This window comes from Helianthus annuus, chromosome 15 (assembly GCF_002127325.2).
Source record: "Helianthus annuus cultivar XRQ/B chromosome 15, HanXRQr2.0-SUNRISE, whole genome shotgun sequence".
Lineage (NCBI taxonomy): Eukaryota > Viridiplantae > Streptophyta > Magnoliopsida > Asterales > Asteraceae > Helianthus > Helianthus annuus.
Genome location: NC_035447.2, coordinates 91,115,796 through 91,142,008, shown reverse-complemented (window position 1 = coordinate 91,142,008; position 26,213 = coordinate 91,115,796). Strand labels below are relative to the sequence as shown.

The 26,213-nt window shown below is 33.6% G+C and overlaps 1 long non-coding RNA gene across 1 annotated transcript; it reads left to right on the top strand.

Moving 5' to 3' along the window:
• Positions 1-599: 599 nt before the first annotated feature.
• LOC110881834 lies at positions 600-2,346 on the top strand. Its single transcript, XR_002559908.2, has 3 exons — positions 600-951; positions 1,627-1,961; positions 2,046-2,346. It is a non-coding gene; the product is annotated as an uncharacterized LOC110881834 (long non-coding RNA).
• The last annotated feature ends 23,867 nt before the right edge of the window (positions 2,347-26,213 follow it).

Sequence of the window (26,213 nt, the reverse complement as noted above, 5' to 3'; positions counted from 1 at the left end):
ACGATTTCTTGATTAAATTGCATATAAGAGATTTTTTTAACGGCTAAATGGAACTCTACACCTAAACACACCCTTCCTAGGATTAAAACCCGATACCTCTTCTCTAAGAGACTTGTGTCTATACCATTTGGGCTAGCCCCTCATGGCGCATCTAAGAGATGCTTTAGTTAAATGGTTACATGTTAATAACCTTATTGATAAGAGGAAAGTTGATTCTTATGATCAAATCAAATACTACTTTTAAATAAATAAGTGTAAGAAACGTTTTACCAGTAATACATAACTCTACTATCTTTCCCTTCTTTGTAGTGTGTGATTATATCTTTGTAGCATTACACACAAATGAGTGTGTAATATATGTGAGTTAGAGGTGTATAAATTGATCACAGGAAAGATATATCGTCTCAATTTGTCTGAATGTTTGCGAACAGATCCTAAGGAAAGAATACACTGTCTCAATATATATATATATATATATATATATATCTATACTATTATATAATAGATATAAGAGAGAGAGTGTTGAGATGTTGAAAATTAAGAGTTTTTAACCTTTAGTGGATATGTTATATCTATATATATATTCAAGCAGTTAAAAACTCTTTAAAGGCCCGGACATACAAAGGCGGGACAAAAAACCCTAATCACATTTCAAATTTCAAACCCACCACACACACACACTCTCTCTCTCTCTCTCTCTCTCAAATTCCCTGTGAATGAAATCAGATCTGCGCATCAAAGAAGAAGAAGAAGAACAATCTGTTGCTGATGCCGATTCAAGCTTCAATATAAGAACCACAATTTCTTCTTTTACCTCTTTCTCTGTAAACATCACCACCTGGACAGTTCTGGTAAGCTCGATCTAGGTTATCATACCAGTGACGCAGGCCGGCCAAACTAGGATTTCGACTCCCGATCTATTTCTGCACGTATGTTCTTCAGACAATCAAGGTAAGATTTGGTCAATTTGAGTTCGTATTTCCGTTGATTTTGTGTCTTGGGGAACTGAGATACGTTTTTTTTAATTGGGTTATTGAGGACTGATGAGGTAAATCCAGGTGATGGTAGGGTTGAGAAGTATTATATATGTACCTGTTTGAGGTCATAGGATGTAGAGAAGTAATTTATAAGTTGATAAAAAAAAGAAGAGAAAATTCGATGATTGTAATCAGACGTGTTTCTCTTAGTGGTTTAGATCCTTTGTTCCAGACACCTCTTAGTTGCAGATAAGGTAATTGTGTGATATTAATATTTTTCACAAGCTAATATGATGGTTACATTGTGCTAGAAGGTTAACAATAGAGCTATAGCTTCCATGAATCACCTGGTAATATTTTACCTTTTTTAACAATTTCAAATCTATGAGAAGCTAGGCTTTTTCAAGGATGTTGAAGTAAATGAGAAGCTCCACAGTTAGCATCAAATAGACAATACCAGCCACTCCTTTGAAATTGTGTAGCTCCATGTGTTTTGAGTTAAAGATTAGTATGTAGCTATTTATGTGGTAACTTTTTTTTTTTTTTAATTTGATGGGTTTATCATTAAGAAATCCACATTTTTGCACATTTTGTTATTGTAATAATACCAATAAGTTGATATCTACATGTGTATTGTTTTATGGAGCAGGTCCAAAGTTTTGGGGAACCATTCTCTAGCACACAAGAATTCTAGCAAAATAAGGGTATCAGATCATTATCAAAATAAAAAAGAATTGGGGAAGCTGCTACTCAGGTATCCTTTTTCAAAGTTCTTATTTAACAGTAGTGATATTGGTAAAATTTTATTCTGCTCTTGGTCATGGAAGACCAAATCAAAGCACAAAATATCACAAAATTTGTAGAAGTCTACTTTGGGAAGTTGGTTTTGCTGGGTATTAATGCTAAGAAGTTGAAAAATACCAACATTGGTCCATCGCCAAAGTCTGAGCTTAGATGAGCTGAACTTGAAGCACTAGGTCGAAGGTAAATTAATAGGTCGGGTGATTAAGTGCCAGCCTGCCAGAATTTTTCTTATTTAATAATATGTTATTTGGTGTTTGTTTGCAGGATGTGCTGAGCAATATACCCCTTCATACCAAGGATAAAGCTAATATTATTGTGGGAATAGATTGATCCAGACGCAAGATGATTTATTGAACGACCGCCAGCCTGCCAGAATTCTATATACTAATTTTATACACTTGGCTTACTGTTGCTCATATGTTTTATTGTATTCTATGCTTACTGTTGTTTGTTCTCGAATTGCAATTTGGCCGATTCGTTGATTGAAGTATCTTATTTTGGGTAGTTTTAGTTACACACGTGTCTTCTAATCGAAGGATATAAGATTTCAATGTTCAATATTGTTGAGACTAATTTTAAAGTGGTTGTGGTTGGACATGCGAACTGATTAGTATAAGAAAACTTGACTTCATGACACTTAAGCTAACTTGCTTGTAAATAGGAAAGACCAACATAAATTTTTATTTCTATATGTTTGTTGTTTTGAATAGCAACAGGTTAAGAAACGGAAAGAATTGACAATTGTCGCATTTTGATAGTTTGACTTCACATTGGATGGTAAATGGTTGTGCAACGGAATGATAAATTAAATGGCGAGTCTTAGATGCATATATGCATGTGTAAATTCAATTGTAATAAAGTAGGAGTCCTACAAATTTATGAGTAATTTAAAAAAACTGAGCTAAATTAATTGAAATGCATATATCCAAGTGACCATGCTTTTTCAGGTTAAGGCACATATACAGAAACTTTATGTTCCAATTTCTGTCAGACATTTCACTCTAAAAAAGTTTGTAGACAACAGCTTGTACAAACACTTTCTTACATTTGACTTCTCAAATATTATACTTTGAATAGCTGTACAAACAACTTCTAGCATTTGTACCTTCTTCATATCTACTAATATTATTTTTATTAACCCCTCTCTACAAAGATTCAATTGGAAGTAATAAACCATACTTTCTATGTCTTGATGTTGACAACACATTTGAGTTATTCCCCTTCGATATCCAAAAATTGGAGTCTGTATAGTGTGCATCATCTCTTTTTTTGTGAGACCTGTATCTTCTTTTTATGCAAGAAACACTAAATGTAAAGGTACAAGTAGCATACAAATTTAGTACCCATAAATGTCAAATAGATTGTATACGATTTGTATGGTATTAATACAAATGGGACTTATAAATAATTTACATGCTATTAATACAAATGCGACTTGTTTGTTGTCAAGGGCACATGGACTTCAAATTTGTAAACATATATTAGAATTATATTTTGTCGATGCATAATAAATAGTCATAAAAATGCTTGTTCATCGAAAGAACTTCACATTTTTTGTCTCGCTGGTCGCGTATAAATCATCAAATATAAATGATCATTAAAATAACCTTATCTAAGACCAATATGCAGCAGAAGGGTAAAAAAGACTACTTCGTATAAACATTTCGGTTCTTTTTTATATCAATTGGCATTATATAAACATTTATTTATAGCATATTACACCCAACACACCACCCCTTAGCCGCCAAAGAAGGGCGCCCACTTGTATATCACTAATTAGATTTCCTTTTTTTAATTTCTTTTTTTTATATAGTTAATCGAGATTTATTCTATACCGTGCAAATGAAAGTTAAAAATAAAGCCCCTAGCTTATGTGTCGTTTACGTGACAAAGTCAACCATTTAAGTAACTAATATCTTCATAATCTCGTTCCAACCATTTGTTAAATGTAGATGTGATGCTTCTTAAAAATGATATATCTTTTATTTATTAGTTTTCGCTATTATTATTAATATCATGGTAACCAATGTTTGCTATTTTCTTATTTAGTGTTCGTTATTATTTAATTGAGATCTATTAGGAATTTAGGATTATGACATAGACAAACTACACCGATGCTACGAATAAGAAAACTAACACACACATACAATACATTATATCATATTGTATCACGAGTGGATTGATAAACTAACGATTTATGAGTACCTCGTTGTAAATTGTCGCCGCCGCCGCATCGCGCGGGTTTTTTACTAGTATATATATATATATATATATATATATATATATATATATAGAGAGAGAGAGAGAGAGAGAGAAACGGGATCAGGAGAAAACGACCAAAAGTGTGAGAACAGTGAGAACGCATCCTGGCCCAACACATGGCGCGGGACATGATCAGGGTCTGAGTGGTTTTTTTTTGTGTTTTTAGTATTCTTCTCCTTTCCCGATTTTCGCGTTTGACATACTGCTTCATTTTTGGCGTGCAAGATAATTTTAGCGTTATCTAGAATCATTAATTACTCGACGTTTTACTGTTTTTCTCAGATTTCTTCTCGTTGAATTAATTCTTTTTGTGTCACATAGTTAATATTTTTGACGTTATGGCTTTTTCCATGTCATTTTTGTGGCGTTCTGGGTATTTTTGTTAATAATTGATTACCATAGATTAATATTTTATAAAATTACAATAATACGAAATCAAAATAAACTAATAGTCTTCCGTGGATGGGATTACATCAGAGACGCACCCATCGCTTTGTTCATCATTTCTTCAGATTCATCATCATCAAATTTTAGATTGGCGTATAACGCCATTAGCTCGTCTCTTCTTTGCTGCAGCCTATTCTTGAATATCACTACATCCTTTGATTTTGGATCGTTCGAAGGTGCTAAATCACAGAGTTGTTCAATGATAGATAGCAACCATGTCTTCAACATTTTCTCCATTGGCAATGAATATTGCACCCCGTTTTTATAAGTCATTTCAAGCGTTCATTCTTTCTCATGCATCACCCAACTGCTAAGTGTTGGTAGAGGAGTATCGTCAATATCATCACCATCTTCTGCCGGAAATTTTTCTCTTCAGTCTTTTTATTACAGGTTGGGTTTTTTCACAATCGTTGGCCATTGGAACCCCACGGGCCAGGATATCCCTCTGAACCCCTTCATTCATACTAAGCATGGCTTTGATTGTCCTTACCTTCACCCTTCTCATATCAGAGAACTTTATGATGAATCGTTTCTCTTTCCTTTCAAACCTCCATGCAATAACCTTAGCTATTTTTGAAGTTTTCAGCGTTTTGTACAATATGTGGCGTTTTTAGTCAATGTTTTTGGCGTGTTTGAGCTTGTGTTCTCATGGTCTTCTTTTATATTGACTTTTTTTTCGGCGCATGACAGGTAATTATGACGTTTTGAAAAAGATAAATAAATTCAATTCCCCAAGTATTTAGCTTTCAATATAATAAATGTTAGTAATTATGTTTTCCGTCGTTTCATTTTACTGTTTTTGCAATTACGATGTTTTGTTTTCAGACTCAACTGTTTTTATGGTGTAACACGTCTAATCTTGATGACGGTAATTATGGCGTTTTGTTTTCCAATTGCATTTAGATAACGATGTGACTTTTTTGTTTTATTTTCATTGCACATTGTTTTAAGCTTTTTTTATTATAGTACTTGTTAAAAGTAATTTTATTATAGATTGGTAGTTTTTTGGGGGCGTTTTTATGGCATGATGGTGTTTTACAAGCATTTGCTCGTTTTGGCGTTTTATTATACTTTTCATTATAGTATTAATGTTATTTTGTTGTTTCTTAGCGGGAATTACAAAACAAACAACAAATAAAGAAAATAAAAAAAAATAGAATCAATTTATGATCTAAATCTTCAGTGTCACCAGTCTCTTTTTTCTTTTGAAACTATAAGAATTGTCACAAATAAATGGCGTTTTAGGTTTGGCGTGGTTTATTTTCTTTGTTCATGTGTTGAAGTCTCTTTGTGCATGTTGGAGACATAGATTGACCCTGTGTGGGTGGATGCTATTTGCCCGTCGTCTTCATTATAATCATCGTGGCCAAAGTAGCATTGACACTGGGATATGTCTCTTCTAATCATCCAAACGTTCTTCAAGAACAAAGATGACAGAATGACATATGGGTGTCATCAGTCCCTCTTTTTTGAATTTTGTCTATCTCATGCAGCAAAATCTTACTACACTCACGTAACAAATCATTCAGTGAAACTTCATGCAGAACATTACTGAGTATCAAAGAAAAGATGTTTGCCATCGTTGTATTTTTTGGCGGTTTACATTGAGTTGTATTTTTTTAGGAACCACTATGTTTTCTATGTGTTTTTTTTGGTGTGATAAATGAAAGGTGGTGAGACGTTTCTTTTTATATGATATTTTTTTTGCGCGTAGTTTAGCCGGGATATTATTTTTATAACAAGAAATGTAATTAACATTTATCCGGATGTAAGGTTTGGCGTTATATTATGGCGTTTCACATTTTGTGGCGTTTATGTAGCCTGAGAGCTTAAATAAAAACACAGAAAAAAAGTACGCAGTGATAAAATTGGCGTTTTGTATTTATTTGGCGTTTTATATTTCAACGGCGTTTTATGTGAAAAATGATGTTTTACCTTTTTTACCCTTAATGAAGCGCTTCCATGTAACAAAATTGATGTTATTTACGAAAACGCCACCGCGCCAATCTAGTCCATAGATTGTTTGATCGGAGGATCCATAAGCGTTCTCACCGTTCTCACACATTCTACCGTTTTCTCTAAATTCTAACCCTATATATATATATATATATATATATATATATATATATATATATATATATATATATATATATATATATAGGGGATGGTTCAAATGAAAACCACTTTTATTGTGAAAACTCGAAAACTAATTAAAAAAAGCCTAAAAAACACACAAATTTTTTTTTTCAATTTTTTTTTATAAAAATCGCTGGTTTTTATATATAAAAAAACTTTTTTTTTCAAAAAAAAAAAAATTGTGTAGTGCACATGTGTATTATTACACATGTGCTCTACACAAAATTTTTTTTTTTGAATTTTTTTATATAAAAAACCTTGCGAAATTTGGTTTGCAAAAAAAAAATAAAAAAAAAATTTGTATGTTTTTTTGGCTTTTTTAATTAGTTTTCGAGTTTTCACAATAACTAGTTGTTTTCATTTGAACCTTCTCCTATATATATATATATATATATATATATATATATATATATATATATATATATATATATATATATATAGGTAAAGAGTAAAATACAAATGCGCTTATCGTACGATACGTACGCGATTATCCCAGCCGTTCAATCAGGTGCAGATCTGGTGCGAATTCAATACATATCGCATGTGAAAAATGGTTAGCATGGGGTAGTGTGGAAAATGGCATGGGGTGTGTAGATGGACAAAATCGCATGTGGAAGATTTGAATATCGCATGTGAAAAAATGGCATCGGGTAATGTGAAAAATGGCATGGGGTGTGTAGAATCGCATGTGGAAGATTGAATATCGCATGTGAAAAAATGGCTAGCATGGGGTAATGTGAAAACTAGCATGGGGTGTGTAGAATTGCATGTAGAAAATTGAATATCGCATGTGAAAAAATGGCATGGGATAATGTGAAAAATGGCATGGGGTGTGTAGAATCGCATGTGGAAAATTGAATATCGCATATGAAAAATGGCATGGGGTAATGTGAAAAATGGCATGAGGTGTGTAGAATCGCATGTGGAAAATTGAATATCGCACATGGAAAAATGGCTAGCATGGGGTAATGTGAAAAATGGCATGGGGTGTGTAGAATCGCATGTGGAAAATTGAATATCGCATGTGAAAAATCTGTGTGTGTTGCTGTTCATCTTCTTCGATTGTTGGTCGATCATTGTCAGTCTTCTTCCATTTGACCCTTACAACTCCCAAATTAGTAGTTCTTATTATCGATATCGCACTAAAAGGAACGAAGGGAGGTTGGGGAAGAAGATTTTCAGGTTTTTGAATTTGATTTAGGGTTTGATTTTGAATTATCATCGGTCAATTACAGAGATTTATGACCTCGCAATGACGTTTAACCTTCCTGGTATGATTTAGATATATTAAAATGATTAATTTAATCATTTTAATTAGTTTCGCTCGCGTTTGATCGATTGAAGATCGTACGGCTGAGGGCATCGCGTACATAATGTAGGATAAGAGGCATTGTACGTTAACCGGCCTTTATATATATATATATATAGGGGAAGGATCCACTAAAAAGTGGATTTTGCCTAAGTAGCCTAAGAAGGATTGTGATGATGACATGTGGCACTCCTAATAAGTAGGAATGAATGCATTTTGGTCCTTATAAATAGGAGTAACTGACATGTGGCACCTCTTTTGTTTTTTAAAAATACAACAAAAAAATCTAGTACAAAAAAATTTAGCACAAAAAAAGTAGTACAAAAAAATATAGCACAAAAAATGTAGTATAAAAAAATATAGCTCAAAAAAATCTAGTACAAAAAAATATAGCACAAAAAAATTTAGCAAAAAATGTAGTACAAAAAAATACAGCACAAAAATTAAGAAAAAAAATTTAAGACAAAAAAATTCAGCACAAAAATTTAGCACAAAAATCTAGTACAAAAATCTAGTACAAAAAAATGTTATACAACATAGAAATAAAACATATTTTAGTGGGTTTTTTTAGTCTTCATATTTTATATAGCAATATGGTACTAAAATTAAAGATAAAAAGACGCTCGATTTTACGGTGAATTTTTTATGAAAAAATAATATCGTATAAAAAGTTATGAACGTTTAAAAAACGGGGGTGGAATATGCATGTGCCTTTCATCTTAACCATTGATATGAAAAATGAATGGTTAAGATTCCTTCTCATCCTACTTAGGCAAAATAAACTTTTTATTTGATCTTATCCTACTTAGGTCATGAGAAAACTAGTTTAAATGAGAAAACCAAAAAACTAACTAAAAAAAGCCTAAAAAACATACTAATTTTTTTTACAATTCTTTATAAAAAAATCGCTATTTTTATGTATGGAAAAAGTATTTAAATTTTTTTTGTTCTTCACATGTGCACGAATACGGATATAATGCATATGTGTAGTACACATATAATGCACATGTACAGTACAAGTTTTTTTTTGAAATTATTTTTTTATATATAAAAAATAGCGATTTTTTTATATAAAATTGTAAAAAAAGTTTTTGTTTGGTATGTTTTTTAGCTTTTTTTTAGTTAGTTTTCTAGTTTTCTCATGATCCTCTCCCTGTATATATATATAGGGTTAGGATTTAGAGAAAACGGTGAAAAGTGTGAGAACGGAGAGAACGGTTATGGATCATCCGATCAAAGCAATCTATGGACTAGATGACGCGGTGACGTTTTCGTAAATAACATAACTTTTATTGATGCGGCGCGCTTCATTAAGGGTAAAAACGTCTTTTGACTTCTTTACACAAAACACCATCACATGGAAAATAAAACGCCAAACAAATATCACACACTATTCTAACTAAAAACGCCATTAGATATAAAACGCAAAAATTAATTATAATAAAATCCCGCCTAAAAAACCGCCAAAAACATCCTATATATAGCAACATCTCAGACCTTCCATTAAAATACACAAAAACCCAAATGCCAAATTTAATATATACCATTTGACTTAGAAACGCCAAAAAACCCAAACATCAAATATCCTCTAAACCAAAACTTTTATTTGAAATTCAGTTTGGTTGTCAGTAAGGTTTCGCTCAATGTAATGGACAAAATCCTTAAGTGGGGATATTGTCCATTTCATTGAGTAAAATTTTATTGACTTTGTCCTCAATTTCCATCCAATTTACAACGCCAAAATATACGAAAACATTATTGAGATTTGTTGTCAATAAAGTTTAGCTGTATGGGATGGACAACATTGTCAGACATCTTTCTTAACTGAGGATTAACAATGTTGTCCATCACCATACATCAAAACATTATTGATTTATCATGATCAAATTTAGTTTTAAGGTGGTTTATTTAGTGGCGTTCTTTTTCTCGGTAAAACGCCAAAAAAGTTAAAAAATCAATCATCGTTCATTGGAAATTCAAAGATTGTTGGCTGAAGGGTGTAAACTTAGTAACATTTTGCTGCATGAGATGGACAAATATTCAAGAAAAAGAGGCTGATTTCAGACTTCGTGCTTCCACACGGCCACAAAAAAACTACTTCAAAAAACAAAAATAAAACGCCCCAAAAACTACCAAACCATAATAAAACTACTTTGGACAAGTATTATAAAAAACCCAAAAAATAAAATAAATAAAAACCAAACTTGAAAATGTAACTAGAAACAGTAACTACAAATCAGTAAAACTGAAGAGAGGGAAAATTTATTATATTAGAATCTAAAACGCCAGACTTGAAAGATGCGACGTGTTATAGACTTCAGAGATAAAGCTTATCAAAAACAATAACTACAAACAGGAACTGAAACGACAAATACTTTATTATAATAATGCACCGCCTGACTTACGCGCCAAAAAGACATCCTATAAAATGATACGTCTCAGCAACTTCCATTTGATCAAACAAAAAAACAAACGCCAATACTACTAAATACCACTCATTGTAAAACGCCAAAAAATTAAAAAAAATCAAAGATGGCTAATATGCTTTCTTGGATATTCGGTATTGTTCTTCGTGAAGTTTCACTGAATGGATTGTTAGCTGAGGGGAGTAACTCAGTAAGATTTTGCTGCATGAGATGGACAAATATTCAAGAAAAAGATACTGATGATAGTCATATGTCATTTTGTATTCTTTGTTCTTGAAGAAGGCTTGGACGAGGAGAAGAGATCAATGACACTGAAGAGTGGGATGATTATAAAGATGAAGATCAAGATGAAGAAAAAGCGAAAAACCCACCCACACGTCATAGATCTATGTCCCCAAACATCCACAAAAAGCCACTTCAACAGATGAGTAGGCAAAATAATCAAACCAATGGGTTTGTTATGTTTTACATAAACACCATATATATGGTGACAGTTCTTGTACTATTAAAGAAGAGAGAGACTTATGACAGTGAAGATTGTGAAGAGAGATCCGATTAAGATTTTTAATTTATTTTCTTCGCTTCTATTTTTTTCCCTGTGGTTGTAATATAATCTTACAATTGTAAAACGCCAAGATACCACAAATGCCAATATGTATATAAAAAATAATAGAACAATGGGCCATCTTGTTTAAAACGCCTTGAAAAACGCCATTCAGATAGATTTCTTGACCCCCTGGGGTTCTAATGGCATACGATTTGAAAAAAAACGCCATAAACGCCAAAATGTTAATACAATGAAACCATTAAACACCATTAGTTATTGAATTTGGTTGACGCCAAAAATCTTAAACCCCAAAAATAAAACAATATTGTGAAAAGCGGAACTGGAAAAGCAGAAGATAAAATGACAAAAAAGCCCATACGCCCTAATTATATCGCGTGCCACGTGTTGGGCCAAGATGTGTTCTCACCGTTCTCACACTTTTAAGCGTTTTCTCCTAATCCCGTTCCTATATATATATATATATATATATATATATATATATATAGGGCTGAGTTCATTTCAGAACTCTAAATAACTACAGAACTTTCAGAACTCCTAAAAACAATCATTTTATATATAAGTTTTTGTATTTAGGATCTTTTTATCATCTATTATATGTATTTCTTTGATTACATACATGTTAAAAGTAGTTTACATATGTTTAATTGCCAAAATTAAATATATGTGTCATAACTAATTACATATATGTAAAAAAACTAGTTTACATATGTGTAATTATAAAATTACATATAAAAAATGATAAAATTAGTCTTAACATGTATGTAATCGTAAAAATACACATAATAAATGATAAAATTATCCTAAACATATAAATAAAAAGATTTTTATTAGGAGTTCTGCGAGTTCTGTAAATATTTATGGTTCTGAAATGATCTATATATATATATATAGAGAGAGAGAGAGGCCGATTATCGTACAATATGCCTAATCGTACATTATGTACGCTACAACCACAACCGTTAGATCATCTCATTTAAACCCCGTGCTTAACTATTAAATTAATCAAATTAAAAAATATATATATATATATATGAAACCGCCAAGGTTAAAATCGTCCATTTCGAAATCAAAACCCCTGATAATCAGCAACCAAAAACTCACAATCATACCGTAAACTCAAATTCAAAACATTGCATTCTTCTTCCGCCAAGTTCCGTTCTACTTACCGTTGCGAATCAAAGAAGATTAATGAGTTTTGAGAAATGGAGCAAGGCCAACAACGACAGACCACAGGAAAAGAAGATGAATCTAGGTATCGAATTACATATGCGATTTTATAATGGGATTTACAGTGGCTTTGAATGACATATGCGATTTTGTTTGTTTAGTAAGGTTTTTGTCTGAAATCTATAGTTTTATAAGATTAAGTATTGTTGATAACTACGATTTTGTTAGGGTTTATGTCTGGTATGGTTTTTTGTTAGGTTTTGTATGATTATGTAGGTTTGTTAATGGTTGGCTGATACATGTGCAATATTATAGAGGGTTTTGTATGACAAATGCGATTTTATATGTTTAGTTTTGTTTGTTGAGGTTTTTTGTCTGAGGCATGCGATTTCATAAAAGTTATTTTTGTCTAGGGCATGCGATTTTATATTATTATGTAGTTTTGGTAAGGTTAGCTTGTGCATGCGAATTTATAAAATACTCCATGCGATTTTATATGATTAGTTAGTTTTGGTATATGATTAAATGATACATGCGATTTTATAAATATTTTTTGTTTGAAGCATGCGATTTATAAGATTAGGTAGTTTTGGTAATGCTTAACTGATACATGCGAATTGATAACTCATTCATGCGATTTTATCAACTTAATGAGTTTTGGTAAATGGTTAACTGATATATGCGATTTTATAAGGTTTTTGTCTGATAGCATGCGATTTTGTCGAAATAGATTCTGATGATGACTTTGAAGAGCCCATATCAACATTGAAAAAAGTGAACAAAAATAGAAAAAGAAGGGTTGTGGAAGAAAGTTCTGAGGATGATGACTTTGTTGAGCCACCGCCGAAAAAGAAGAAAGATGACAAGAGATCTAAGATACAAACAAAAAAACCTTCAAAAAATGTGGAACAGGGAAAAAAAACCAAGCCAGCTGGAACCACCTAGAACAGAACCTAGGGCTTTCTTCGAATACAACAACGAAGCAATACTGTTGAGATGTCAATCTAACTCGTATATGGATACTGTGAAAATTTTTTCAAAAAAAAAAAAAAAAAAAAAAAACAGGTTGATGAGGTGAATAATATGGGATTTGGGGCTATTCTAGATATGAATATCAACCATATTTCGACACGTTTGGCATATTGGCTAGCCAGAAACTTTGACGAGATGTTCGATACGCTAAACGTAGGTAAACACCAAATAGAAATTACATCGGACACAGTTTATGAGGTATTTAGAATACCAAAGGGGCCAAAGCCAGTTGAAATAATAGTCGATAAAAGAAAAGTTAAAAAGGTAAAGAAAATTGAAAAGAGTAAAGAACCGGGAAATACTGTCATGGATACATTCATCAGTCAATGGGGGGGGGGGATGCGAGAATTACCCATGGCTTAATTACAACTGCAATAGATAGTCAAAGAGATGGGGGGGAGCCTGTTTAGAATAAATTTCTTGGTGTACTGGATGACGTTTTTTTACGGAGATTACAAAGGCCACAACTGCAAATGATAGATGTTTGCTTGGTGTAGAGGCTGTTGAGGACATACTGCATCTAGATTGGTGCTCATATCTACTATCTACTGGACACTTTGCATCGTACACGAGCGGGCTGGAAGAACAGAAAAATACAGTGTGTGGGACTTGTTTCCTTTCTTACGGTATGTTTTACTACATTTGATAACATGTTTACATGATTAGTTAGTTTTGCTATATAATTAAATGATACATGCGATTTTATAAATGTTTTTGTTTGAGCATGCGATTTATAAGATTAGGTAGTTTGGGTGATGGTTAACTGATACATGCGAAATCATAACTAATTCATGTGATTTTATTAGATTAGTGGTTTTGGTAAATGGTTAAAGAATACATGCGATTTCATACGGTTTTTGTCTGATAGCATGCGATTTTGTAGAAATATAGTATGATGATGACTTTGAATATAAAATCAATACACATTTTAAGTAAATATCAACTCCTTTTTATATTTATACAGCTTCTATACACACATGAGTACAACAAGAGGCTTAAACTGTTTGAGAAAGTCGTGGAGATACCGGTTATTCGTTATATCACATCTACGGAGATTGATAAAGTCGAGGAGCATATTTCGGATAACGGACTTGTGTGGACAGCAAATGAGTGAAAATGAAAAAGAAGAGGGTCGTTCAATGGAGGTGTATACACTACTACCCGTTGACACCACAATAAGCTACAGAAGAAGGACTGCACGTGCAATAGAAAACATAGAAACCGAGGAAGACCCTAACGATAACGAGAACATTGATGATATGATGGATTTCAGTTTTGAACTCCATGACATGTCTCAGTTGAACCTTGTGATGGGAGTTGGGACACCGACACAGAAAATGATGGACTATTGCAACACTCCTGTTCCACTTTCACCATCGGTAGTATACGGTTCAGCCCATCAACGAGATCGAGAGGCTTCGAACATCAACAAAAAGGTAATCCTAAAAAATATTAATTTCACTTAATCCATTTATTTTTAACATCTGGATTGATAGTATTTTAACTCGAAAAATATTACAGAACCTGTTGAAAAAAATGAAAGCCAATGTCAAAAAATACATTAAAATGGTTCATGTTGTTCAAGGGATGAACAACTTAGCTTCAGAAGCAAAAACCAAGTGTTTTTGGGATCTGGAGATTATGGAGGCCTATAAGCAGTGGGATGAGATACTTCGGAATAATCCCATTTGTGTGCCGCCTGATTCGGTTCAAGAGCCTGAAACTGCACCCTCTGATGTTCATCAACGGCCTGAAAATGCAGCTTCTGATGTTCATCATGAAGACACTACAAACGAAGAAAGTAGACATAATGAAGAAGCTCAACAAGTAATATCCAATGTTTTGGAAAAAATGGAATCAGAAGGTAAACATGCGATTTCAAATTAACACATGTGATTTTATGTAAAACATTGAATTTCCTATACATATGCGATACCTTAAAACACATATGCGATTTCATGCATACACTTGACAATTGATTTCGCATGCAATGTTATGTATAACATGCGATTTTGATTCTGATGTATTAAAATTCAATAACTTTTATCTATAGGGGTACTGCAGCTAGATGATGAAGGATTGACAAATAAAGATGATGGAGGAGTGATAGACACCCTTATTGCAAACATTCAAACCGTCGAAACAGGTGTATATACCACCTGTCAATGGTAAAAAAAACACTTTATATTAGAAAAAAAAATAGAAGAACAAAATATTATATTTTTTAACTTACTCTCGCCTGCAGAAAGTGGTGAAAACGACACTGGTATGGAAGAAACAGTGAACTTAGTCGAATCTACACAAAACATTAAAGAAAAAGTTGAAGAAAATGAGCCAGAAGTGGAAGCAGTTTCTTTAGGAGAAACTACACAGAATGACCCTCAACAAACCGATTCAGGTATCGAAGTTGAGAAGGAACTAGAAGTGGAATGCCCTCAGGTGGCGGCTGGGGAATTGTAATCAGTTGAGTCGCTTTTGAGCCTAGGACCCAAAGGGGTTAAATGAACTCCTTTATAAGACAATAGAAGCTGCCAAAATTCGAAATGAGAAAAGATGTGCAGAACTTGGAGAAGCATTTTGTTCCTCATTCTGCAACAGAGTGGTAAACATGCACGAAGCACTCTTGAATCAAGAATTGAGTGTGATCTGATACACATTTTCTACATTTGCAGACATAGAGTAAGTAAAACAATTATATCAACTAACAAACATCTATATATATATATATACACTCAAAATATTTAATTATTTAATTTTTTGCCTGGCAGGGATATATTTTACCGATCAAAAACTGGGGTTTACACATTCAAGGGTATCTTTGAAAGCTTCTACAGGGGTCAATACGTAGCATCAAATGGAATAGATGCATTTGTGGATGTTCTCGACCTTGAAAAGAAGAAGAGGGATAGAAAATCATCACCATACAAACTATTCTTGTTTAGCATAATGATTGTATGTTTTTCTAAACATTTTGGCATTTGAAATTAAAATAGAAAATGCATATTCAAGGATTTCTCATACTAATTATAGTTAAATCACATGTAGAATGGTAGATAGTTTTCCCGTGAAAACAAAAACAACATTTGGCATACTATTGTAATTTCGCATACAGTATATATACAATTCGCATGTGAAAAATTTTCACACATTATTTTGCATGTACTAAATTCGTATGTACAAATACCTTGTAATACATTACTTAACCTTGATTCTAATTACATGACATACAACCGGATATCATGTACAAGGAGGAGACTTACACAGACAACCAACGTCTAAACGTATTTACCTCAATTTAGAAGACATAATACTGAAATATGAGGTAAAAAAACTTGATTCAGTTGACTTGGTGTTTATTCCGGTACTTTAAGGTGACCACTTCTATGTCTTGTGCTTCCACTTGAAAACCGGCAAAATTGAGCTGATTGACAATTCAGCAGCTGAACAAGAGTTTAAGGATAGATACAAGGGGCTTCCAGACACACTGGTAATACAAAAACTTCTTCATATACATGTTATATTTATGTAAAAGCTACTGACATAATGTTGCTATGTTACAGAGAAGGGTATTGGTTTATACCTACAAAAGGCCTTAAAACAAACACCAGCTATAAAAGCACTTGAAACATTAGTGATAGAAAGAAAAGAGATGGGATGGAGGGCGGAGAATAACGGTGTAGACTGTGGAGTGTTTACGATGCGCCATATGGAAACATACAAAGGGTAGAAAACACCATGGGTGCCTGGGTTTGTGAAAGAAGATGAAGTAAACAACAGACATAATTCACCACTTCATCTCCTGAGGCACAGATATCTAAGTAAGATCATTCTATCCGAATACAATCTGGAGCGTCAAAAAATAATTAAAGAGACAAATGCTTTCGATAAAAGGCCGGACAGAGAGAAGTATTTCAAAGATTTGGACAAAATAATCCCAGATAGGTTGAAGGCATTTATAGGAAAGAACAAATAGACTTGTTTGATATTGAATTTCTGTTGCATATTTAGACTTGTTTGATTACATTAATGTTTTTAATTTCGCATGTTTTATGTATAAAGTCGCATGTTTGATATCGAATTGGTTATAAAATGCAAAATATGGAAAATAAACATGCGAAATCAAAATTCCATGCTATAACACAACATGCGAATTATATGGAACATAAATTAACTTGCATGTTTTATTAAATAAAGCACTAAAATAAACAAGTTCATTCAAAAGATGAAAGGAACTTCATTTTCATCTCCATCGAGCATCCTAAGATAGTTATTGCATCCGCCAACTCTTTCAACTACTTCTCATCCCTCTCACCCAGATCAACCATGAACATAACAACAATTTCTTGAAGACTACTCACTTACATCTAAGATAACAAGTTCACAATTTCTTGTCTTCTCTTCATGATTTCTATTACACGAGAAATGTTGGTTTCCAGCATCTCTTGACATGATCGATCCTCTTGAATTTGTTCCTGAATCCATTTTCTCAAAGACTATTTAATACTTGATTCAGAAGAGGATGTGGGGAGGTCTGCCATTTTTTAATAAGATAAGATATAAGTGGTTTGAAATAGTGATAAAAAGATAAACTTTATAATAAAAGAAAAATGCACTGTAAAATTATTGATATGAATACTTGATATCGATTATTGAACTCAATTATTTGATTTGAATTATTGAACTGAATTATAAAACACACTGTGTGAAATTACATATAATTACTTTTAAAATGTATGAGTTTTATTTGATTTTGAAGGCGTTTTCATGTTATTAGATTGTAACGAGATTGAAGATAAGATGTTTCTGGGTTTACTTGGTGATTTTAACATATCGCATGTGTTGTTTTTAAATATCGCATGTGTTGTTTTTAACATATAGCAGGTATTAAAGACTGAAAGGAAAGGTACGAAGTGGCTCGACCATAAGGGAGAGGCATGTCAGAAAGCTATGATTTTATTCTTCACTGTATACCTCAAACGAAACCCTACGATGAAAAACCAAAATAAACATCCTAAATGACGAATCTAGTATTTTCGGTATCGCCAATGTGTGTTCGGTATAGGAATCAACCAAAAAAACCTACAAATCGAATTGATACGAACAATAATTAGATAGATGGTTTTGAAACAAACTCGTAATCTGCTCCCTTGTTGATGGAATTCCCTAATTAGCCCTCAGATGATTGAACAGAATGTCTGATATACCCTTATCTAATTAAATTTAATCAGGGACACGTGTATGGCGCTGGGGATCGCGTACCTAATGTATGATTTTGTGATTTGTATCCTACACTTCCTATATATATATATATATATATATATATATATATATATATACACCTAATGTATGATTATATGATTTGTATCCTACACTTCCTATATATATATATATAATGTATGATTATAACTATATATATATTTTTATAATTTGGTTTGTTTTTGAATGGGTTTAATTTATTTATTAGATTTTAAGTCCATTTTTTATATTTGGTGTATATGGGCCTAGCCCAAATAACTTTTTTAAAAGTGGGTCAAGCCCAAATTAATTTGTAGGAGTGGGCCCTAGCCCAAAACATTTTTATAAAAGTGGGCCTAGCCCAATTTAGTTTATAATAATGGACTTAGCCCAAATAAGTTATGTAAAAATAGGCCTAGCCCAAACTATTTTCTAAAAATGGATCTGGTCCATAATAGTTTATAAAAACTGGGTTTTTAGTCCAAGTATTTTTGTAGAGTGGACTTTAGCCTAATTTTGACTACAAATATATTTTAGTCCAATATTTTGTAAAAGTGGGCCTAGCCCAATTTTATTTTGTGAGAAATGGACATTAGCCCAATTGCAATTTATGGACTTCTTTTAATATTTACAAGATTTAGGCTTAGTTAATAATAATAATAATACTTGTATTTTTATAAAAATCTACTTTTTATAAAAGTTGTTACTTATGCCATGTATGAAATCTTTTTGATGCATAAGCTTTTTAGAGTGTGTGACGGCTCGTATGCTATGAACATTTAATATGGTGTCGGCTTAGTTTATTCGTGTCGTTTGTCTCGTTCGTGTCGTCCGTCTCGTTTATACCATTTGTTTCGTTTGTGCCATTTTATTTTGTCCAAAAGTCCGTATTGTCCAATAGTGTCCGAATTTGTTCGTTTGTATGTTCATGTCCAAGGATGGACATTTTATTTCATTTTCCAAGTTCATATATATTTTTGTAATTTTCGTGGACGTGTATAAATTTTGTATTTGTTCCTACTTGAACTAAACAGATAATGTACATATCAAAATATATATTTATGATACTTGATGAGTCTTTTTGAAAGTATATATTTTATCTAAAATATATATTTGTCACTTTTTGTTTAGAAATCTTTTATTAAACGTGGATTTATAATTTTGTCTAAAATTTCACTTAACCATGTTCAAAGACTTCAAATAGCTTCATAGTTACATATTTCTTTGTTTAACAACTTTTTGGACATAACAAAATTTATAAAAATTTCGCCATAGTTTTGTTTGAAATATGGATTTTTCCCAAGTTTATACAAAACTTGTGTTCAATTTATTTCAACATAAAACATCATCAAGTATCAATATCCATCAAAATTTGTCAACAAAAATACCATGAACATGATATAGTTCTTAACTTTCCCAAAAAGGAAACTTTATTCTTAGTTTTTGCCAAAAATTTGTAGAACAAGATTTTATCTAAAATTCTTGTTTTAGATGACTCATAAAGTCATTTGAAGCACAAATATGTGTTCAAAACTTTTCCTACTAACATATTCATACTTTTGATTCTTCCCAGAAATGGAAACTTTATTCAAGAAATTTTTCGAAAATTTATTTTCTTGGATTTAAATGATTTCTCATACTTCACTAGTATGTATGTTCATCATTTAAATCATCATACTCATGTTCATCACCTTTGTTGATGAATCTTGGTTGATCCAACATGCATGTACGTAGATCACATTTTTAAACAAAAATAACCAAGATTCAAGTTTACTAGTCTAGATTTCTCCAACTTCATCCCAAAATAATAGAAAAATCATAGATAAAAATAATGATTTTTAGTTTTTCTTAGTGTTTTTTTTTGTCACACCCCAACCGATGGCGGAAACATCGGGGTGAGGCACTGAGCGAAACAGATTGTCTAAGAGAATCCATAACAACTAAAATTTACCAGATATTTAACGTTACGTCCCATACCATAACATATCAAATAAAAACAGTTATTACAGGCATCGTGTTCTCAAAGAAAGAAATTGTTCCGACAACTCAAATATTATTTAGTTTGTTTCTGGAACACCTAAGCTTGATACCATGACATCCAGCAAAATCCTAGCATCCTAAACACCTGTCACATACGTTAAAATAGGTCAATACACATAGTGTAAAGGTGAGCATACAAGTTTAATAGAATAATAGAAGCGAAAGCGTTTTACGCATAACCAGCATGTAACATGTTGAAATGTGAAGTTAGCAAGTTATCGACAATGAAATCTGCATAGACATGACTACGAGTTGTAGAATGAGCAACACATATCACCACTGTGATACGTGAAGAAATACCAATAACAACCCTTGTCCACGACAGGTGCTGAATCCAAACTATAGTACTATCGTTGCTAAGGTGTCAGGCAACGATCACTGTATAAACATAACATACAAGCATCCATCGAATAACACGTATAGTATGCAAGCGGTTAGCGTATAAAAGTAGTTGTGTTGTGTGTCGAGTGATTTGGTATAAGTAACGTATGTGACACTCAAAAGTGCGTTAAGCAAAAAGGGATCGAGTATACTCACGGTTCGTGTTAAATAAATAACACAAGCTTGGATTAAAGGGAGTGCTGGAGGGTTACCTGATCAGATAATGACAGTATAAGCATTGAACAGTGCATGAAATAGCGTGTCGGTGGGATGAGTGACGAAGGATGATCCGATCGGATGACCGTCCGGACGGATGACCAATCGGTCGGAGGGTTTAATGATGTGAACTTTGAAGTTTTCGTTGTAGCATTTTTAAAGATGAGAAATGTTTCTACTTATCAGGTCGTCCGGTCGGACGGTCATCCAGACGGATGGTTGTTCGCTCGGATGGTGATCCGTCCAAGTGAAACATTGCAAGGGTTCAAGTCTCCTGGTAGGATAGTCATTCAATCAGATGGTCGTCTGATCAGATGACTATTCGTTTGGGACTGATATTCTTCAAGATTTTGCAAAATGTTTAAGTGTTTAAAGAAAATCACAAGTCATCCATTCGAATTGTCGTTCGATCAGATGGTGATCCGATCGGACGACAATCCGTTTGGAAATCTGTTCGTTTGGGAACTTGTAAAATTCGTTAAATTAGAAGTTTGCGGTTTGACCAAGACAGCATGACAACGTGTCAAACAACGGAAGCCCCGTTGAGTCCAAGTCATCCGATCGGATGGCAATCACCCCGTCCGATCAGTAACTGTTCTCGACGGAACTTCATGTTCAACCTGTTAAGTCGGTCATCTCTTCGATAGTAATCCATTCTCAGACCGGCACTTCATTAGAGGATGAGTAGAAGGCTTAAACAAGCTCAGATTCTATCGGTTTTGAGTGAAAAGTTGAGAAAGTTTGAAGAAGGTTTGAATCTAGTTGAAAATTTTTAGATTTAGGTGAAATCAGTGTTTAATCATTGTAGAAATCCTTTAGATCTGAGTTGTTCTTGGTGGAATGAGGTCACACCATGGTGTTCGTGAGAACCCATGATGATATCATCCTAGAACAGCCCAAATCCACAGATTTCATGGTGAAAAGTTGAGATTTGTGAGTTAAATCGATGAGAAAGTGTGTGCTGGTTAAGGAAGTACAAGATTCGAGATGAAAACTTACAAGAATCGCAAGGAATCGAGAGAAAAGGGACGAGAATGCGCTGGGTCGGAGGAGAGCTGTCACATCACATGAACAGTGATGTGACAGGTGAGTATTTATAGGAGAAAGAGAGAAAGGCGGTGCAAGTCGGAGAGTCGGGTGGCCTTTCGATTGGATGGCCATCCGTTTGGATGACCATTCGATTGAAGGGTCATTCGATCGAAGGGCTTCGGTGAGTTGGTTTCTGACTTTTCGTTTCGTGCGTTGAGCGTTGCGATGCGGTTAAGCGGGTGTCGATTAAGCGATGCAATAGTTTTAAATAATAGTTACACAAATAATATAACTAACATACAACAACAAAAGTAACCTTGCATTTCCTGTTCGCGATGAGATTTCGTTGCGATAGAGTTGCGATTGCATTTGTGATTAATCACCTCAAAACATATAATAGACATGCACAAGTAACACATAATAGCACACACCCGTAAAATAATATCCAGAACTGCGATTCAAGTTGCGATGAGATAGCGTTAAGTAGATTAGCGTTTATTTGCGTTTATTGCATTATTACTCCACATAATACAACTAAAATAACATAAACTAAAGTATCGATTAACGAGGTTTGAAAGTACAAGTAATAATTAAGCAAGGAATGATAGATCGAATTAGCAATCTTTTCTTCCTTTGACTTTGACTTGTACTTTGACTTCAGAAGTCGGGTTGTTATAGCCTCCCCTACTTTAGGGAATTTCGTCCCAAAATTAAGGCGCAGGCGTAACGAATAGCTGTGGATACTTAGCCTTCATGTAGCCCTCGAGTTCCCAGGTGAACTCGGCGCCACGTTTGCCTTCCCAGCGAACCTTCACTATGGGAATGACTGAGCGTCGAAACTTCTTGGTTTCTCGATCCATGATCTCGACAGGTTTTTCCACGAAGTGTAATGTTTCGTCCACTTGTAGATTCTCAAGTGGTACATGTAAATTCTACTCGGCAAGACACTTTTTGAGGTTCGAAACATGGAAAGTCGGGTGGACATTGCTAAGTTCATCCGATAGTTCGAGTCTGTAGGCCACCTTGCCAATCCTTTTGTAACAGCTCGAAAATTCATGTCCAATATCATATCGTCACGTGTCATGGACTTAAAACGTGTAAAGGATTGAATTAGAGGGACTAAAGTTGACAAACAAGGAATCTATGTGTGTAAAAGGATTCAAAATGTCAACAATGAATAAATATATCGTTCAATAACCCTACATGATGTTCATACCCTTAAACGAATAAATCATGGATCATACGAAGCTAATTGTGAAAGAAAGTGAGGAATTACAAACTACAGGGGCTAAATGTGTCAACATGTTTGAAGTATACCTCTGAGTGACCTTTTAGCAAACCCGAAGCTTTGTAATGGTTAATTATACTCACAAGGATAAGTGATAAAAATTTCACAAGGTTTCGATCAAGTATGAGAAAGTTATGACAATATTCGTATACGAGGGGTTAAAAGCGTCAATATTGAAATTTAAGACTTTTCGGTGAACGTATGAATAACCGGGGACTTAACAAAGTTGGTTTATAACTTGGGGTCCTTAAAAGTCAAGTTTGGGAGTTAAAAGTGCAAGAAACCATGTAAAAATCAAGTTTGGAAGGACCAGGGACCAAAGTTGCAATATTTGAAACTTGCTGACCGGAGAGCCACCCTCACACGGCCCGCGTAAGCCCTCTATGGGACCTTACGCGGCCCGCCTCAGAGCGCCAGCAACCAGATTCTTGGCAGATGGCTGTTACAGCCAGTTGCACCGCCTTAGAAGCCTTGTATTCAATACCTGGAGCTTGTTTGATGGTTTTAAAGGGTCTAGGGACACTTGTAATCATCTAGAATCAATCTTAGACTTGCTTGGCATGATCTAAAGGCATCAAGAAACCTATATAAGGGTCATGACTTGGGTTCTTCAAATTGCTCATTCACTTGAAAGTTCATAACTCACTTCTTGGAGGTTCCTGGAGCTCAAGCACCTTTCCTAGTGATCATTAGTTGTGCTTAGGACTATTGTAAGTATGCTTAACCTCCTTTAATTCAGTTTTGCTTAGTTAACTAGCGTAAAGTCAAACCGTCGTAATTAAGATTTGACTTTGTCATTACTCTTAATTTCTCCAGTCAAATTTTAATTTAAAAGTACCTTTGAGTTGGTAATTATGTGGGTAATAAACCCTTAAAAGGTCACCCTCTGATTCCCACTCTATTTAGGTCAACTGTCGAATCAAACTTGATTATAAAAAGTCAACAGAAAGCTAATTTTCAAATAAATGCATAATTAGCAATGTAGAAGCTATGCAACCTGTTTTGACATTAATATAGCTTGGTAATTAATGTAAGAACATGTCTAAACATGTCCAACTCGACAATTTTCAGTTTAGGCTCGGTTCAGGACCGAATGTCGCATAGTTTGACTTATGCTTTGACTTTCAGTTCTGACCCGTTTGAGCATGATTTAGGAATGACTTAGAGCCTTATTAGGACCAAGTAACCTATAAGTATAACCCTCTGAGATTATACAACTTGGCTCATTAGTTATCCGATTCATATGCATGATTCCGTTAAAATGCTTAAATGTTGACTATTATGCCCTTATGATCTTAAAATGTGACTTTTGATAAAGTGAAAGAATAGAAACCTTCACTACTGATTTATAGACTTGTCCCTAAAATTTGACATCAGTTTGAGATCTAGATTAGGAGTTATGCTCATTAGCGTAATTAGAAAGCTTTTTAGTAATTAAATCGAATAATTAGCATATAGCCTATCTAAACCCAACTTTTTATACCAAACTTATTACCCACTGATATAATATAATATTTTGGGATTTTTGAAGATTTTTATTTATTTTTAGGCTGAGCATAACATAGAGTTCTAAGCTTAATTCGGTAATTACCGGTTTTGCCCTTTTGTGCTATAAAATGAGTTTTACAAATCCTTTTGACCCCAAACCTTTTTTTTACTGATCTAATATGATAAATAAAGTATTTTGAGCCTTCTGGAATAATAAAATTATCAGCTTTCCTTTGAAAACCCGGAAATGGCTCCAAATCACCTTTTTAAGCGTTTCTAACGCATAGTATGTATTAAAACCATTTTATAAATATAAGGTTTGATGCTTACTGATATTTTTAATAAATTTTTATATTTTAACAGTAAGCAAAAGTTTTAAAACTCAGATTTCCAATTTTGACCTTTTAGGCATATGTGAAATTAACAAAATGCCCCTACGGTGCATAGTATGGTTATAAGTAATAAATTTCACATATATATGATACCCTACTGTTATTACTTATTAAATTAAGTATAATTACTGATTACATAAGACCCGAAGCTCATAATCATATTTAAACCCTTTTATAACCTTTTTAAATGACCAAAATGCCCTTACGAGGCGTAATTTGAGTTTAAATTCATTTGGGGCATAATAGAAGATATCTTTCTGATGTCACAACATATTTAAGGCATATTAACTTAGGAAACTTGCATATGACTCTTATGTTACCCGTTACGCATGTTTCGCGTTAGGATTGGTCTGTGTAACTAGTTTGCATATATTAGCCGAAACGGGTCAAACCATATCGTTTTTGTCTCAAAATTTAGAATGTGTTTAAGTTACCCATATTAAACAAGCATGCAAGCTTGTCGGGTCAAAACCACATTCTAAACCGGTCTTCGCTTTATCATGCGTTTGAACCGTGTCTTCCTTTTGAAAACTAACCGGTCTAAGTCTAAGCTTAATTAAAGACCCGTTAGGATTCTAATAGGTTATTAAAAACCTTCGTTCCAGATTAGGAGCCCAGTAAAAGCTACGTGCACTTGCTGTATTTGATTTATACTTTGCTCAGGTAAATACCCTTAACTTATTTTCCCTATACGGGCTTGGGATACGGTACTATAAAAGTACCGCTTGGTCGGGTTTGTGTAGTCATTTAAATTGGATTGTGATTCATGTATTTGCATGACCCGTTTAATATGTATTATTTGGTGTATGGCCCTTGGGGGTTAAATGACCATGTCCCGGATATCCTTGGCATCATTCAAAGAAATGGCCACGACCTAAGCACGGGGTGTAGGCGTACACCTGACAGATGCATTATGTAAAAACTGGTATCCCACTTAAAGGAATCCACCTTGTGGGCATTATATCTGTGGCGTGTCAGTTAACTTAAGTCCGGCCTTACAAACCGGCCCTAATGGA